The sequence below is a fragment of the Sphaeramia orbicularis genome, chromosome 20 (assembly GCF_902148855.1).
Source record: "Sphaeramia orbicularis chromosome 20, fSphaOr1.1, whole genome shotgun sequence".
Classification (NCBI taxonomy): Eukaryota; Metazoa; Chordata; class Actinopteri; order Kurtiformes; family Apogonidae; genus Sphaeramia; species Sphaeramia orbicularis.
The window spans coordinates 40,395,686-40,411,395 of NC_043976.1; the positions used below are offsets into that span (position 1 = coordinate 40,395,686).

The following is a 15,710-nucleotide window of genomic DNA, read 5'->3' on the forward strand; positions in this document are numbered from 1 at the left end:
TCTGAAAATGACTTTTTCGGATGATTTCAAACATGTTTAAATTTTGATTTGGGATGTTCCTAACATCATAATAAACACTCCCTGAAGGGTTTCAAGTGATTTAAAACATTTTTCAGGTGGTACCAACATGCTCCAAAAATGAATTTTTCGTAAGGCTATAGTATGACTTCAGAAATGACTTTTCGGACATTATTTTAAAAATTACAAACTGTGATTTAGGATGTTCCTAACATCATAATAAACACTCCCTGAAGGGTTTCAAGTTGATTTAAAACATTTTTCAGGTGTCACCAACATCTCAAAAATGAATTTTTGTAAGGCTATATAGTATGTCTTCCGAAAATGACTTTTTCGGACTGATTTCAAACATGTTTAAATTTGATTTGGGATGTTCCTAACATCATAATAACCACTCCCTGAAGGGTTTCAAGTTGATTTAAAACATTTTTCAGGTGCTCACCAACATGCTCCAAAAATGAATTTTTTGTAAGGCTATAGTATGACTTCGAAAAGACTTTTTCGGATATGATTTCAAACATGTTTAAATTTGATTTGGGATGTTCCTAACATCTAATAAACACTCCCTGAAGGGTTTCAAGTTGATTAAAAACATTTATCATGAGGTCACCAACATGCTCCAAAATGAAATTTTGTAAGGCTACAGTATGACTTCCGAAAATGACTTTTTCGGAATATGATTTCAAATATGTTTAAATTTTGGGATTTTCCTAACATCATGATAAACACTCCCTGAAGGGTTTCAAGTTGATTTAAAACATTTTTCAGGTGGTCACCAACATGCTCCAAAAATGAATTTTCGTAAGGCTACAGTATGACTTCCGAAAATGGCTTTCGGACATGATTTCAAAATGTCTAAAACATTGATTTAGGATGTTCCTAATCATATAAACACTCCCTGAAGGGTTTCAAGTTGATTTAAAACATTTTTCAGGTGGTCACCAACATACTCCAAAAAAATTTTCGTAAGGCTATAGTATGACTTCCGAAAATGACTTTTTCGGACATTATTTAAAAATTACAAAACTGTGATTTAGGATGTTCCTAACATCATAATAAACACTCCCTGAAGGGTTTCAAGTTGATTTAAAACATTTTCAGGTCGGTCACCAACATCTCAAAAAATGAATTTTTCGTAAGGCTATAGTATGACTTCCGAAAATGACTTTTTGGACATGATTTCAAATAGTTAAATTTTAATTTAGGATTTTCCAAACATCATAATAAACACTCATTGAGGTTTTCAGGTTGATCTGAAAAATTTTTTAGGTGGTCACCAACATGCTCCAAAATGAATTTTTCGTAAGGCTATAGTATGACTTCCGAAAATGACTTTTTCGGACATGATTTCAAACATCTTTAAATTTTAAGCTGGGATGTTCCTGACATCCTAATAAACACATCCTGAGATTTTCCAGTTTGATTTAAATATTTTTTCAATCAAATACTAGACATTTCAGCTGGTTGAAAACACTGCCGTAATACAATGCAACACCACGCAGACACACAACTTTTTTCAAATTATATACACATACAAGACGACAGCAAACCCAGTTTATTTAAGAACAGCTTGTTAATTGTATAACAGGAAATTATACACACACTTTTCAAAGTGTTTCATATGACCTCTTAGGCCTCAACATAAAGTGTTTACGATAATCCCTTCGATCTCAGTAAATGAGCTGTTTCACGTACATATTATTACGTATTTTTTAGGTGGTCATCAATGCCCTTCAGTTTCAGGTCGTATGTGCTCTCGAAATACACACTTTAGCCATGTTTCCAAATATGTTTCAAACTGTTTTTCAAAGTTTCTCTAATGCCTGAGTAAATGCTCCTGGGTTTGTCAGACTGCTTCTGTGGACTTGTCAGGTGGTCTCCAACGGCCTCAGGTTTTACCATCGTATGAAAACAGACTCTGGACAGCTTTACCAGTCTACTTCCAGAGGGTTTGTGCTCATGCTTCGGACCTCTGTAAATTCTCCTGGGTTGTTTGTTCGCAGTTTTCAGGTGGTCACCAACTCCAGTTCTACAAATGGACACTTACTTCCACTGAGATGCTTTAGGTTGTTTCGGTGCTGTGTGTTTATCGTACACTTTTATTGTCTGTTTCTTTAAAGGAAGTTGATCAAAGCGAAGGGTCCTGCAGCTGCTAAAACCAATGAAGAAAAAGTCAAAGGTTTAGCGCTGTTTGGCCAGAAACCACCACACCCAAGCTGCTCAAAGCCTTCGGGAATTTACGTAAAGGAGCTGTGAAAGACAAAGCCAAGGTACGTCATCTCCAAACAGAACCCTTCAAACCTGTAACCTGCTTTAGCACCACTGATGTGAGGAGGACGAGCTGATCTGAACCTGTCTTCTTCTGTTTCGTCTGGTTATTCACAGAAAGGGAGGACGGAGAGAAGTAATAAAGACCGACCCGATGATGAACCTGAACTTTACTATTTCAACTCCTTATCACGAGGTAGCGGCTGCAATCGATCCAGTTTTATCGTCAGAACTGTCGTATTTATGAGCGATCTTCAGCTGAAACGTATCCGAATGGAGATGACGCTCCTGTAATTATCCCAGAATGAAAATATCAGCTTTAGAGATCTGTCTGTATGTACATTCTCATTTTTTCATATAAAATGTGAAGTTGCTAACGGAGTGATTTGTTCGGTACTGAAAGAGAATCTCCATGTCACAAACTGACGCAAACCTCAATGAAGACACGTTGATAAAGCACCACCTAGAGGACAAGCACAGGAACGTCGACATTATCATACAATGACATTCTGCTCAACGCTGAGGTTTAAAAGTGTTGAACTTTGATTAAAATGTTGATATCAAATAAGAAAATAAAATCAATCAATCGGTATAAAATAGAAGAAAATACCTAAATCCAAGAGGTGTGTCTCACTAAATTCTGATTACATTCAATTATTTTACTATTTTTTATTCTAATCTTACCCACAGGTCATTGTATTTAAAGATAAACAGGGATTTTTTTTTTTTTTTTCAGAAAACACACTTAACTTGATGTAAAATATTTGCTTTGCCTTTTTCGCAGCATTATTCATATCATAACTCTTAGACGCCAGTATTTGTTTATTCAGTTTTATTTGACAGTAAATCAGGCTATAGTGTTAACTGCATCACACTCATCATTAAACAGATCGTCAGTGTTGTCGGACATAATAATTACTTCAGCCAAGTTAATCATAGTGATAATAGTTATCAGTGTATAAGAGTTAGGATTTATCAAGTGCAACATACAGAAAAGAAAAAAAAAAAAAATCTACCAAAGGCTGACAGAAGAAACCGTCAGCGAAGAGGAGTCTTTGTTCTTCATCGTTCTTTCAACTGTTTCGACATCAGAGTCCGAATGAAACCTCCGCCTCCTTTTCAGAACAATGCAAATTAAATTAAAACCTGAGCTTTGAATTTAAACCTCAAAGACCTTGAACACTTCCTGTAGCTACAAAATATTCCTCTGCACTGTCTTATAACCTTTAAACACTGATCGTAGAAGTACGCTTTAAAAGGTCAAATACAGAGGACATTCTCAGTGTTTCAGTTTGACTCGTTTTAGTCGAATCGCAGCTACGGGGAAAAAAACACTCAATTTTGATTAAAAACAGTAATATAAAATTTGTACTTTATGAAAAACAAACAAAACTGATAGAATAAGCCAAAAGCACTTAGGGAAAAAATTAAGCTAACTAGCTACTTAGCACGCTAACATGTTCTAATAACATGTTGATGACTGATTCCAGATTTAGTTTGACCTGTTATATACCATGTAATCATTACCTTTGGCTAATTATTTTTATTGTTTAATTTTTTGATCGTTTTGTTTTCTGCCGTTTGTTTGCAGTAGACCAGGCCAGAAGACAGTGACACTGTTGGAAAAAAGCTAAATTTTGAATAGAAATAGTAATACCAACAGAGGCTAATGGTAGCAAACTAAGCTAGTGGTTAACCATTATCAATTTGAACTTCGTAAAAAAAAAAAAAAAAAGAGACTGAAATAATTAGCCAAAACCATTTAGAAATAAAAATACTTAAAGTTTTTAAAGTTGCTAATTTGCATGCTAAGACGTTTCCATAACGTTATTGACGGATTTCAGATTTAGTTACACCTGTTATATTACGTTACTATGCTATCATTACCTTTCGCCAATTATTTCTGTTGTTCCATTTTCAGATGTTTTGGGGGGGGGTTTTCTGCTGTAAACTGGCCAAAAAAAACCAAAACATCAAAGTTATTGGAAAAAGCTACTCAATTTAGATTAAAAATAGTTATGAAAAAGAGGCTAGTGTTAGCAAACTAAGCTAGTGGTTAACCATTGTCAATTTGAACTTAGTAAAAATTAAGAGAGACTGACATAATTAGCCAAAACCATTTAGAAATAGAAACATTAAAAAGAAAAAAGAAAACTTTAGCTAAGTTGCTAATTTGCAAGCTCAGATGTTTCCATAGCATGTTAATGACTGATTCCACATTAGTTATACCTGTGATAACACGTTACTATGCTATCATTACCTCTTGCCAATTAATTTCTATTGTTCCATTTTCAGATTTTTGGTTTTTCCTCAATTTGCTGTAAACTGAGCCAAAAAAACAAACAAACATCAAAGTTATTGGAAAAAAGCTACTGAATTTAGATTAAAAATAGTAATATGAAACAGAAGCTAGTGTTAGCAAACTAAGCTAGTAGTTAACTGTTATTAAAAGTCAAAAACAAACAAGACTGACGGAATTAACCAAAAAACATTAGGAAAACACAAAAGCTAAGTAGCTAACTAGCATGCTAACATGTTCCATAACATGTTAATGAGTGTTTCTAGATGTAGCTGCACCTGTTTGCACCTTCCCATTATCTTTAGCTTTTCCATTGTTCTAAAAGTTTTGCTAATTTGCATGCTAACATGTTATTAACCAATTTCGCATTTAGCTACACCTGTTTCATGGTTTTTTACTTTTACATATTTTTGGTTTTTCCTTGATTTGTTTGCTTTAGTCTGTGTCAAAAAGTCATTTGGAGAATTTCAGTGATAACAAAACATCAAGGTTGTGTCAGAGTTCACAGTAAAAAGTCCGCCATTTCTTATGCTTTCATGAAAAATCCCGGTAAATTCATACATTTTTTTAGACAAAAGCAAATGTAAACTTTGTACTTTAACTTGTCCTTGCAATTTTAACAGCCACTCTATGTTCAGAAAACAGATGCTACAGTCAGTTTTCTAGGTCTTTGAGGGTTAACGTGTAAAATAAAGTCTGTCTTCCTTCATATGTGGTTTAAGGAGGATAGGGGGTTCATGCGGATCTCTGGGGCCCTCTTCAGCCTCCATTCAGACCTCATGGAGCCTCATCAGCGGGCCCTTTCTCCAGCATCAGTAACAAACAAAACGACAAAACAGGAAAAATGACAATTGACATCTTTCAAAACCTTCCATGTATCAACTCCTGACAATAATATATATATATATATATGTGTGTGCCTGGTGGTTACAAGTCTTCTACTGTAACCGTCTACCGTCTTACAGCTGAGACTGGTCATCTACAGAGGTATTAAGGAACTATACTGAGGAAATACAGAAAAACAAGCCCTTCAAGTGCTTCCAAACATGCAGATAGGAATGTGACAGGTTTTCATCAGAGACATCAGAAAATGGAACGTTTACCCCATGCCACATTATTTAACCTCAGTCTTTAGCTTAATATACTTCCAATTCCAGGTCTCTGGTTCATTTCGACTCATTTACTTAATAAATATGACGTACATCAAGCTGATTCCAGGCCCAACCCAGGTGATGCTTTAAAACCCAGTTCAGACTCCAGATTCGTGACTAGATGAGCTGAAACTGGCCAATTGTTCTGGAAACCTACTTTTAAAAAGAGCTTGGCTGTTATTGCTAAAATGAGTTAAAGCCAAAAACCCAAAGAGGCTGGTCTGTGCATCTTTTGGTAATTGGATTTTCTTTACAGAAAAAAACAACAAACTAGTCATTAATTTGCTTTTCACTTTAAAATAGAAGAATTAAAATTGAATTTCAAGGCATTTTTCTTTTTCAGTGTCAAAACAGATAAAAAAAAACAACGATTGATTTTCATTTCTCTTTCCAATAACAAAAAACAAAGTTACTACCTGACAGAAATGGAAAAACGGACCAAAAACCCTGTTTTTTTTTCCATTTTCTGAGAGCAGATGTTGTCATTTTCAAGGAAAGAGCACTAATGCCTAGGTCGCAAAGATTCTTACAAACGATGGAAAACGAAAATCAATCTTTTTTTTTATACATAAATTTGGTTTATCGGTTTTAACACTGAAAAAGAAAAATGCCTTGAAATTTAATTTTAATTCTTCTATTTTAAAGCGAAAATCAATTAGCCACTAGTTTTTCTTTTGTTTCTGAAAAGAAATCGAATTACCAAAGGATACACTGACTGAGGCTGCAGACTTGTCCATAGTTTCTTAACTGCTTAATTACTATTTGATTAAGTAAACAGTCTCTGGACCATTTAGCCATTTCAGTTTCTAGTTATGGTTGGATGTAGGTTTAAGTTTGATTTTGTTTAGGTTTGGTTGCACTGTGGGTTGAAAACGCTATTACTATTCTCCAAACCTATATGTATGATAATAGTATATTTTAATGTTATTTACATAGTGTTGGGCTCATATTCACACAGCTTTCCATGGAGGCTCATTTCACCAATTCCCTTCATAAAGGTTTAATTTTAACTCACTTCATCATCCTTGTAAAGAAATTCAGTCTCTGCATTTCAGCCATCCTAATGCAAACAGTACCTAGCATTAGAAATTAGCATTAGCATAAGCACACATTAGGAACCACGCTGCCCATCCTTCATTAGTTTGCCAAACTGTTTCAGTCCGGTCATGAATCTTGGTCTGAACTGGGCACAACAGTGTTTAATGTCAAAACTGTCCCTTAAATTTGGAGACATTGGTCAGATTTACCACCACCGTCTTATAAATAATGATTCAAAGTGCTCTGCACCACGTTTCCACTGCATAGCATACTGGTCTGTAGTTTCCAGGCAAAGTTTCTACGTTAATAAACCCAATGCCCCAAGAAGTTAAAGAAACTAATTCTAGAGTATTTACAAGGCATATTAGACCCACAACTCCCTCAAATGTTACAACATACATCAGAGAACTGTGGCGTCAGGAAAGTCGTCAAAGAAAAGTATAGAAAAACGGACTTTTCTTGGTTTTCGTACACTTCTGAGCACTTAACGTGTTGTTGTACACAGCAAACATGACAAAAAATTCTATGCAGGTTAAGACAAATGCTAGGAGTAATTCACGACAACTCATCGGAGCGTCAGTAGTAAGCAGCTAACATCTGTACAACCGACAGACACACGGGATTGGACGATGGCGTGCAGCGGTATGCTGGTGTGTCACATGTGGGGAAAGCACACGCCGTCTGTTCTGAAAGAGATGGTACCCAACATGGGGGGGGAGTCCGAATGTGTGTAGAACACACATACCGTATTTCCTCAAATAAGGAGTCAATAACGAGATGGGGCTATAATAAAGGCATGGGGCGAGGCCGATGCAAGCAAATAAAGGCCGGTCCTCAAACACAAAAATAACATCATAATATAATGTACTGCCTACACGATAGACGCTTCTATCGAGAATCTGACCTCTTAGCATCCACACGACATCCAGTCACACGTTAAATACAGAAAATAGGAGATGTTCCCTTTTAAAAGAAGCCTAATATCATGCAACTTTAAGTTTCAGGTTCCCAGAAAAGTCAGAGCCTTATGAAGTTAATACATTCAGCAACGTAATCCATCTATCTTCAGCTCATTTTGTTCTAGATCTCAGACACTGCAGGTGTGTGTTAATGTTTCAGCTAAAGTCTTATTTGTAGAAACTGAAAAAGAACGCCACAGAAATAAAAGATAAAGGCCTCCCTCTGACATGATCCTCCGTCTAATAAAGGTCTAGTTCAGGGGTGTCAAACTCATTTTAGCTCAGTTCCACATTCAGCTAAATTTGATCTGAAATGGACCGGACCAGTACAACAATAACATAATATATATAAATAATGTCAACTCCAAAATTTTCTCTATGTTTTAGAGTGGAAAAAAAGTTAAATTAAACAATGAAAATGTTTACATCTACAAACTATCCTTTCAAACAATGTGAGTAACATGAACAAACTGAAAAAATAAGTGTAATTTTTATTCTGCCTCACTTTATCATTTCCACATGTTCATTATAACTTACAGATCACAGTGGATCTACGAACACACAAAATTTAATAACAGGCAGAATATTGTTAAAATTGTACTTACTTCTCTTAAAACATTTCAGGTTGTTCATATTTGTTCAGGTTATTTACATTTTTGGTGAAATTATACTTTGTTTTAGTGTAAATACATGAAAATATTTACATTTACAAAAGAGAAATTTGGAGTTATGAGTATTTCCATGTTATTATGATAGTATTTACTGGTCCTGCCCACTTGAGATTGAATTGGTCTGAATGTGGAACCTGAACTAAAATGTTTGTTAATATCTTTGTGTAATTTTTGCATTTCACAACTTCATCCCAAGGGCCAGACTGGACCCTTTGGTGGGCCGGATTTGGCCCCTGGGCCGCATGTTTGACACCTGTGGTCTAGATATTTGAGGAAATATGGTATGCATTTGTTTCCGTGGCAGGAAACCGACAAACATGATTGGATGGCAGTTCGACTGAAATGCGATGATGATATGTTCAGAAGCCTGGAGTGTCTGGTAAGACCCATGCCCAGCGTCCGTCATCTGTCCCCGCCGTCTCGGCCTTATATTGCTCAGTCCTCCGTATGGACGTGACAGATGCTAAAGTTCTGGTTCTAGCTGGTTGTTCAGGTCTCTGGGTTGGGCGTGGCCAGCAGAGGCACATTGTCCCGCCTCCTCCTGCCCAGCGGGGGGCGTCGGTACTGCTCGCCGTCGGCCAGCGTCTGCGGCAGCGGCTTCCTCTTGCTCTCGGGCAGCAGCAGGATGGACAGCACCGCCAGCAGGGCCAGAGACGATAGACCACGTGGTGCAGGAAGTAGCCGTAGTGGTTCCTCAGGTCCATGAGGGCGAGCTGAGGCGGCCCACGCAGCCCAGGGCGAGCACCGCCCCCACGCCGCTGCCCCTGCGGACACACAACGCCCAGGGGTCAGCTGAGGTCACAGGTAACATACAACACCAAGAATGGAATGGAATTTGCTTTGGTTTTCTTTTGCGTCTTTTACCCCATTTTCCACTGAGTTGCATCTTTTTGGCTCATTTTCATCTTGTTACATGTTTTGCATAATTTTTGTGTCTTTTGTCATTTTTCATCTTCTTACGTTTTCCTCATTACATCTTCTTACATCATTTTTATCTAATATGCATCTTGTCTTTTACATTGTTTTCATCTTGCTACATATGTCGCGTCAATTCTATTGTTCTTGTTACGTTTCTACATCTTTTGTGTCGTTTTCATTGATTTTCTTTTGCATCTTTTACCTTGTTTACATTGTTTTTGTCTTGGTTTTTTAAATTGTTTTTCAGCTTGTTTAAATCTATTCACGTCATTGACGCTCACAGCTCAGCGACATCACAAATATCTGATAATTTTAAAGAATATCCATAAATACCAATATTGAACCCTGAACATGTACTGAAGTCAAATGAATCTAAAACGTCAGCTACAGGACCCATTTTACTTTGATATTTCACTGGATTTTTCATCCTTCATTTTCTAAAAAGAGCAGAAGCCCATTTATTACATAATATATGTGAGTATTCCTAGTTCATAGGCACTTTACCAAACATCAAAAAGTCCTCATCACTTATAGATATTGATGGAAATTCTGTCCTTCCACTGTCACAGTTTACTAAATTTTTCATGTTATGACTCATTATTGCAGTATTGGCTGCCCTACATTTACATTTTAACGTGTTTTTCTGCAAAAATGAGGAAAGGACATTTTTTTTGCTACCTGAATGGTGGGCATGATCTCTGCAGTGAAGAGGATGCAGAGCGACGCCGTGGCCTGGGACGAGAAGAGGCCGAGCACTGAGAACACGGTGATGGCCGTCTCACTGAGGTCTAGAAACAAAGAACAGCAGGCTGGTTAGATTCCACTGCAGCAAAAGACAAGTCTAGACCATTTTATTCAGTCAAACATGCAGGGTTTTGAATACACGCTCAACGTGAATTTTTAGACCATCAGTGCCTTCACAACTTTAACAGCACGTCGGCTCATTCTACTTACATTAATTCTGTTTAACTAACTCATTATTTGACTTGTTCATTATTGTTGTTGGTTTGGTTCAGTTTGTTTGTTTGATTATTAGCACTTTAGCGGCCAAACTATTGGTTGAATTCATACCAAATTGGGTTTATAGATTGCCAGTGACCCAGAAAAGACCTGATTACATTTTGGGAACAATAGGTCAAAGTTCAAATTTTTTATGAATTTTTTAAATCTTTTTTTTCTCCCATTTACTAATAATGGGCAAAATTTTAAATCTCTGTAAAAAACATCAATTTTGTTTCAATTTACGTCAGACTTGCCACATATATAGAGGCAGTTGATATGCTGCCATCAGCACATGCATAGACATGATGACATCAGCTGGACCGATGCCAAAATAAGCTACAATATGTGCGAGGAGCGGGGTTTGTTGTGCCTGGAACCACTTGTTTTCATTGTGTTTTTTATCAATTCAACAAATTCTGTAAAGCCCAGTGAGATGACCTTGTTGTGATATTTAGCACTACAAATAAAAGTGAACTGAACTGAATAAACCCATAAAGACCCAAACATCCACCAGTGACAAAACCATCTACTGATCTAAACTGTTCACAACCTATTGATCCATTAATCCTATCAATACGTTAAATAATTGGTGTAAAATACAGTTTGTCATCTTTTCATGGCCATCAGATATGACCCATTTAGATGTTCAGAGGCTCTGTAGTTACTGTGGAAACATCGTTATCCTCTATAATATTGATTCACCAGTAAAACTCATGGAGTTGGATCAATGACAGTGGATGGACACACTGGGTTCATGTTCAGTTAATGAGAGATTTTACTGTAAAAGTGACTTTTTCTTCAGTTTCCTCTGTTTTTGAAATAACAACCCTCAACTTTTATCTGAGCTCTTGTGAACATCTACATCACAGGTGTCAAACATGCAGCCTGGGAGGCCAGAACCGGCCTGCTGATCTGCCTTGGCGTACATCTGTGCTCTCGAAGTGCTTTCCTAGTTGTATGAGTTTTTTGTTAGTTGACATGTTTGTCCTGAATGACTCTAGAGGGCATTTTTTTCACAGTGTTCTAATGATTTATTAGAAAAATTAGAATTAGAATTTTAAACTTTGTTGAGACTTTTTTTATATAATAAATTGTGCCATATTCACTAACACAGACTAAATGATGCAGATGAAGAGGAAACATTTCCCCACATGGATTCGAGCGTCCACAGTGATGCATGAGGCCTGACTGCTGTGACTTTGCTGCCACTGCAGTGTCCTACATAAACTGTGAGGTCACTGCAAAGTTTCTGCCACAAGGGGGCGACTGAGACCGAGGCAACAAAGGCTGTGATGTCTGATTCTACATCACGCCATGGGAACTCAACGCCGCCCAGAATGTATTTTTCCATGCGCAGAGTTTGCCGTCAGGTTTGGTTTTAATCTGCTTCCTACTGCATGAAGTGAACAGACGGTGGAAGTCAAGTCAACGAACATGTACCTTCATTCCTGTTGGGATTTAGTGGCATTAATCCCACTTTAAGCCCCACATATTAGAAGTTTAACAACAGGAGGTGATTTCTGTGGAGATGAAAGTCCCATCAGCTCAGGTTATACTAATGTTTAGCTATTCCACAGAAACTAATAAGATATAAACCAATGAATAACTGCATTAAACATCTGTGTGTCTATTAAATAAAAGGACTTCACCTGCTGATGAACATGACTGTGTAGTGCAGGGGTCACATTCAGCCCAAAATGATCTGAAATGAGCCGGACCAGTAAAATAATAACAGTGAAAAATGTAACATTACATTACGAAAATGTTTACATCTATAAAGTTTCCTTGAAAATGTAAATAATACAAATAATTTGAAATTTATTAGAAAAATAAGTGCAATTTTAACCATATTCTGCCTCAGTTTATCATTTACACATGTGCATTATAACTGACAGATCACAGCGGATCTACAAATACACAAAATTTAATAACAGGCAGAATACTGGTAAAATTACACTTATTTCTGGTTGTTCATATTTGTTCAGGTTTTTTACATATTTTTGTGAAAGAATACTTTGTAAATGTCAACATTTTCATGTAATTTTACTTACATTTAAACTTTTTTTTTTTTTTACTTGTAAAGTAAAACAAAGAGGAAAAAATTGGAGTCATTATTATTTTCAGGTAATTATGATAGTATTTGATTGATCTGAGCCACCTGAGCTTGAATTGGTCTGTTTTTGTGAAAGGATAGTTTGTCGACATTTTCATGTATTTTTCACTTTTTTTTTTTTACACAAAAACAAAGAAAATTTGGAGTTGTCATTATTTATAGGTTATTATGATCTGGTCTGATCCACTTGAAATCATACTGGTCTGTATGTGGAACCAGAAATAAAATTATTTTAACATCCTTGATTGCTAATATCTTAAGCGTAATTATTGCATTTCACAAATTCAACCCACGGACCACACTGGACCCTTCAGCGGGCTGGTTTTGGCCCACGAGCCGCATGTTTGACACCCGTGGTAGTGTTTGTGGTTGATGAAGGGCAAATATTAGTTACTGACACACAATCAATGATGGAGAATCCCAGCTCCATAAAGTAAAAGTCCTGCCGTGTGTTGGTTCTACATGTTCACTTAAAGGTGATTCCACTAATTATCCATCTGCCTGATTAGGAGTTGAGCTCATCCAAATGCCTGGTTCAGTGAATGGTTGGAACAAATACATGGCAAGACTTTTACTTTATGGAGCTGGGATTCTCCACCACTGCACATAATAAGTGACTAAATATACAGTATATGGACAAAAGTATGTGGACACGTTGGATTCATGTGTTTGTTTTCTAACAGAGGTCTAGCATACAAAACAATAATGACAAATATTCATAATATATCATAATAGTTTTATATTGTCATGAATATCATTGCATTGGTTAGTTTAGTTTAAATGTTATCTTTGCTTAAAATGCCTCAGAGATGGTTTGGACTTTCTCTCAACACTGTTTTTTTTTTAATTCTTGACTACAATTTTAAATGTTCTACCTCTAAATTTCTAAAACATTTTTCCTGCTCTGACTGTAAATAATAATTGTCTACCATAACTACTCATCTACTTTCTTCACATCTCACTTAAAACAGATTAAACTTTAAGGAAATAATAATGTTTTTATCTCAGATCTGCATGAACAGGACATCTTACAGCTATAGACATGATGTGTCCCAATACTTTTGTCCATATAGTTTATCAGAATTTGGCCGTTGCTGTGACCTTCACTTTTTGCAAAAGCTAGAACACGCCATCTTTCTTTGATCTACTCTGGGAAGTCAAGGGACACGACATCCCGCCGCCACTTACACTCCATGAGTCCCAGGAGGATCAAAGAAGCCAGCCCCGTCATCGTCATGGCGAGGAGCAGGATGCCACGGCGACCGCACCTGTCGACGGTCGCCCACAGCAACAGCCAGGCTCCGCCCCCCCGCAGACAGACAGCAGGTAGGTCCAGTAGAAGCTGGGGGCGGTGCCTCTGACGTCACCCCGGAAGGAGCTGTAACAGTGACTGATGCCGTGAGAGATGAATCTAAAGGGGGCGGAGACAACAAACAGACGGGTTTTAAATAGAAAAAAAAAAACACACCCAGGACGGTGAGGAAAGGTGAATTCAACAACATGTCACTGATGAAATATGAGGCAGCAGCAGGAACGTGCTGACTTCAGAAGGTTTCGATGACTTACGAGGTGAAGCCGAGCACACACATGTTCTTCCAGATGTTCCTGCTGTGGAAAAGCTCCGGGAAGGACAGGTGGGGCCGCGAGGGGGGGACGACGGCTCCGAATCCAGCTCTGCAGAGACCACACAAAAAACAGGGGCTGGTGTTCAGTTCTGCAGCACAATCATGACCTGGTTTCTCAGAGAATCAATAGCAGACGCATGCACAAAACCACCATTTAATATGTGGGTCGGACCAGTACAATAAGAACACAATAACCTAGAAATAATGACGGCTCCAAAGTTAAGCATCAAAATGTAATCAGAAATGTAATGAAATGAGCATCAAATTCAACTAAATGATCAATAAAATAAACTAAATAAGTATCAAAATGAACAAAAATGGACAAAATCATCAATAAAATGAACTAAATAAACATGAAAATAAACAAAAATTGACACAATAATTAATAAAATGAACTAAAACATGAAAATGAACAAAAATTGACAAAATAATTACTAAATGAACTAAATAAACAAGAAAATAAAAAAAAGACAAATTAATGAACTAAATAAAATGAAAATGAACAAAAATTGACAAAATAATTATAAAATGAACTAAATAATCAATAAAATGAACTAAATAAACATGAAAATGAAGAAAGATTGACAAAATAATTAATAAAATGAAGTAAATAATCAATAAATTAACTAAATAAAATAAACAAAAATTGAAAATAATTAATAAAGTGACCTAAATAATCATAAAATGAACTAAATAAACATGAAAATGAACAAAAATGGACAAAAAATTAACTAAATCAACAAAATAATCAATCAAATGACCTAAAGATGCATCAAAATGAACAATGTGAAACCCGTACATGTCTCTATGTATATGCACTATATATAAGTGGACTAAATTCCATAAGAGCTTTGATGTGATTTTTAGGAAATATTGCTGGTGCAAAGTGATGTCAATCAAATGGGGGTGAGTTCAGTGACAGTGGGACAGAAAGGAGACCAACCCTTTGATCCAACTACGAACAATGAGACTAAACATCGAAGTCCATTTACACAAAACCTCTGGTCAATGTTCAGCGGTTTTATCCACGTACCTTAAATAAATCATGAATTATAATTGACCTTAGTAGTAGAATGATGGCTACTCTGGAAACGCTCCGCAATAAGTGTCATAAATTATTCAGGCGTCATAAACCGAGCCTCGGTTCAACCTGGCACCGACGCGCTAATGTAAACCGATCTGTTTGGAAATGACAGAACGCCAGCGCCGCCATTGAATCGGATTCAGTTACAAACCTGTGAAACTCTCGTCATCCCGAATGTCCCGGTTGGAGTTTCTCCTCTCACTGAAGGAGTTCATGTCTCCAGATCGTTCAGAGAGGAGGAGCCAGCGAGGAGACTCTGGGAAAACTCCAGGAATACTGCACCAGGAAATACAACGAAATACAGTTAAAACAAGATTAAAAAGAGAGGAAAAACGTAAGGAAATGAAGAGTGAAAACACAATGAAAAAACATGATGACCTAAAAGGAAATAATGAAATATAAAGAAAATATGGAATGAAAACATGATGAAAAAAAAAAACAAGAAACAAAGGAACTATAGTGAAAACAATCAAAAGAAAACGCAGAATGAAAACACAAAATAATAATAAAATACAAAAACATGAAGAAAATACGAAATGAAATCACAAAGAACTACAGGATGAA

General features: G+C 36.6%; 1 protein-coding gene and 1 long non-coding RNA gene across 2 annotated transcripts in view; one reads left to right on the forward strand and one right to left on the reverse strand.

Moving 5' to 3' along the window:
• The window catches only part of cngb3.1 (cyclic nucleotide gated channel subunit beta 3, tandem duplicate 1), a 224,934-nt gene that overhangs the window by 37,543 nt on the left and 171,681 nt on the right, over positions 1 to 15,710 (forward strand). The gene's annotated exons all lie outside the window — the stretch shown is intronic.
• On the reverse strand, positions 3,067 to 3,822 carry LOC115411344 (uncharacterized). Its single transcript, XR_003934192.1, has 2 exons — positions 3,536 to 3,822; positions 3,067 to 3,502 (listed from the first exon to the last, which is right to left on the reverse strand). It is a non-coding gene; the product is annotated as an uncharacterized LOC115411344 (long non-coding RNA).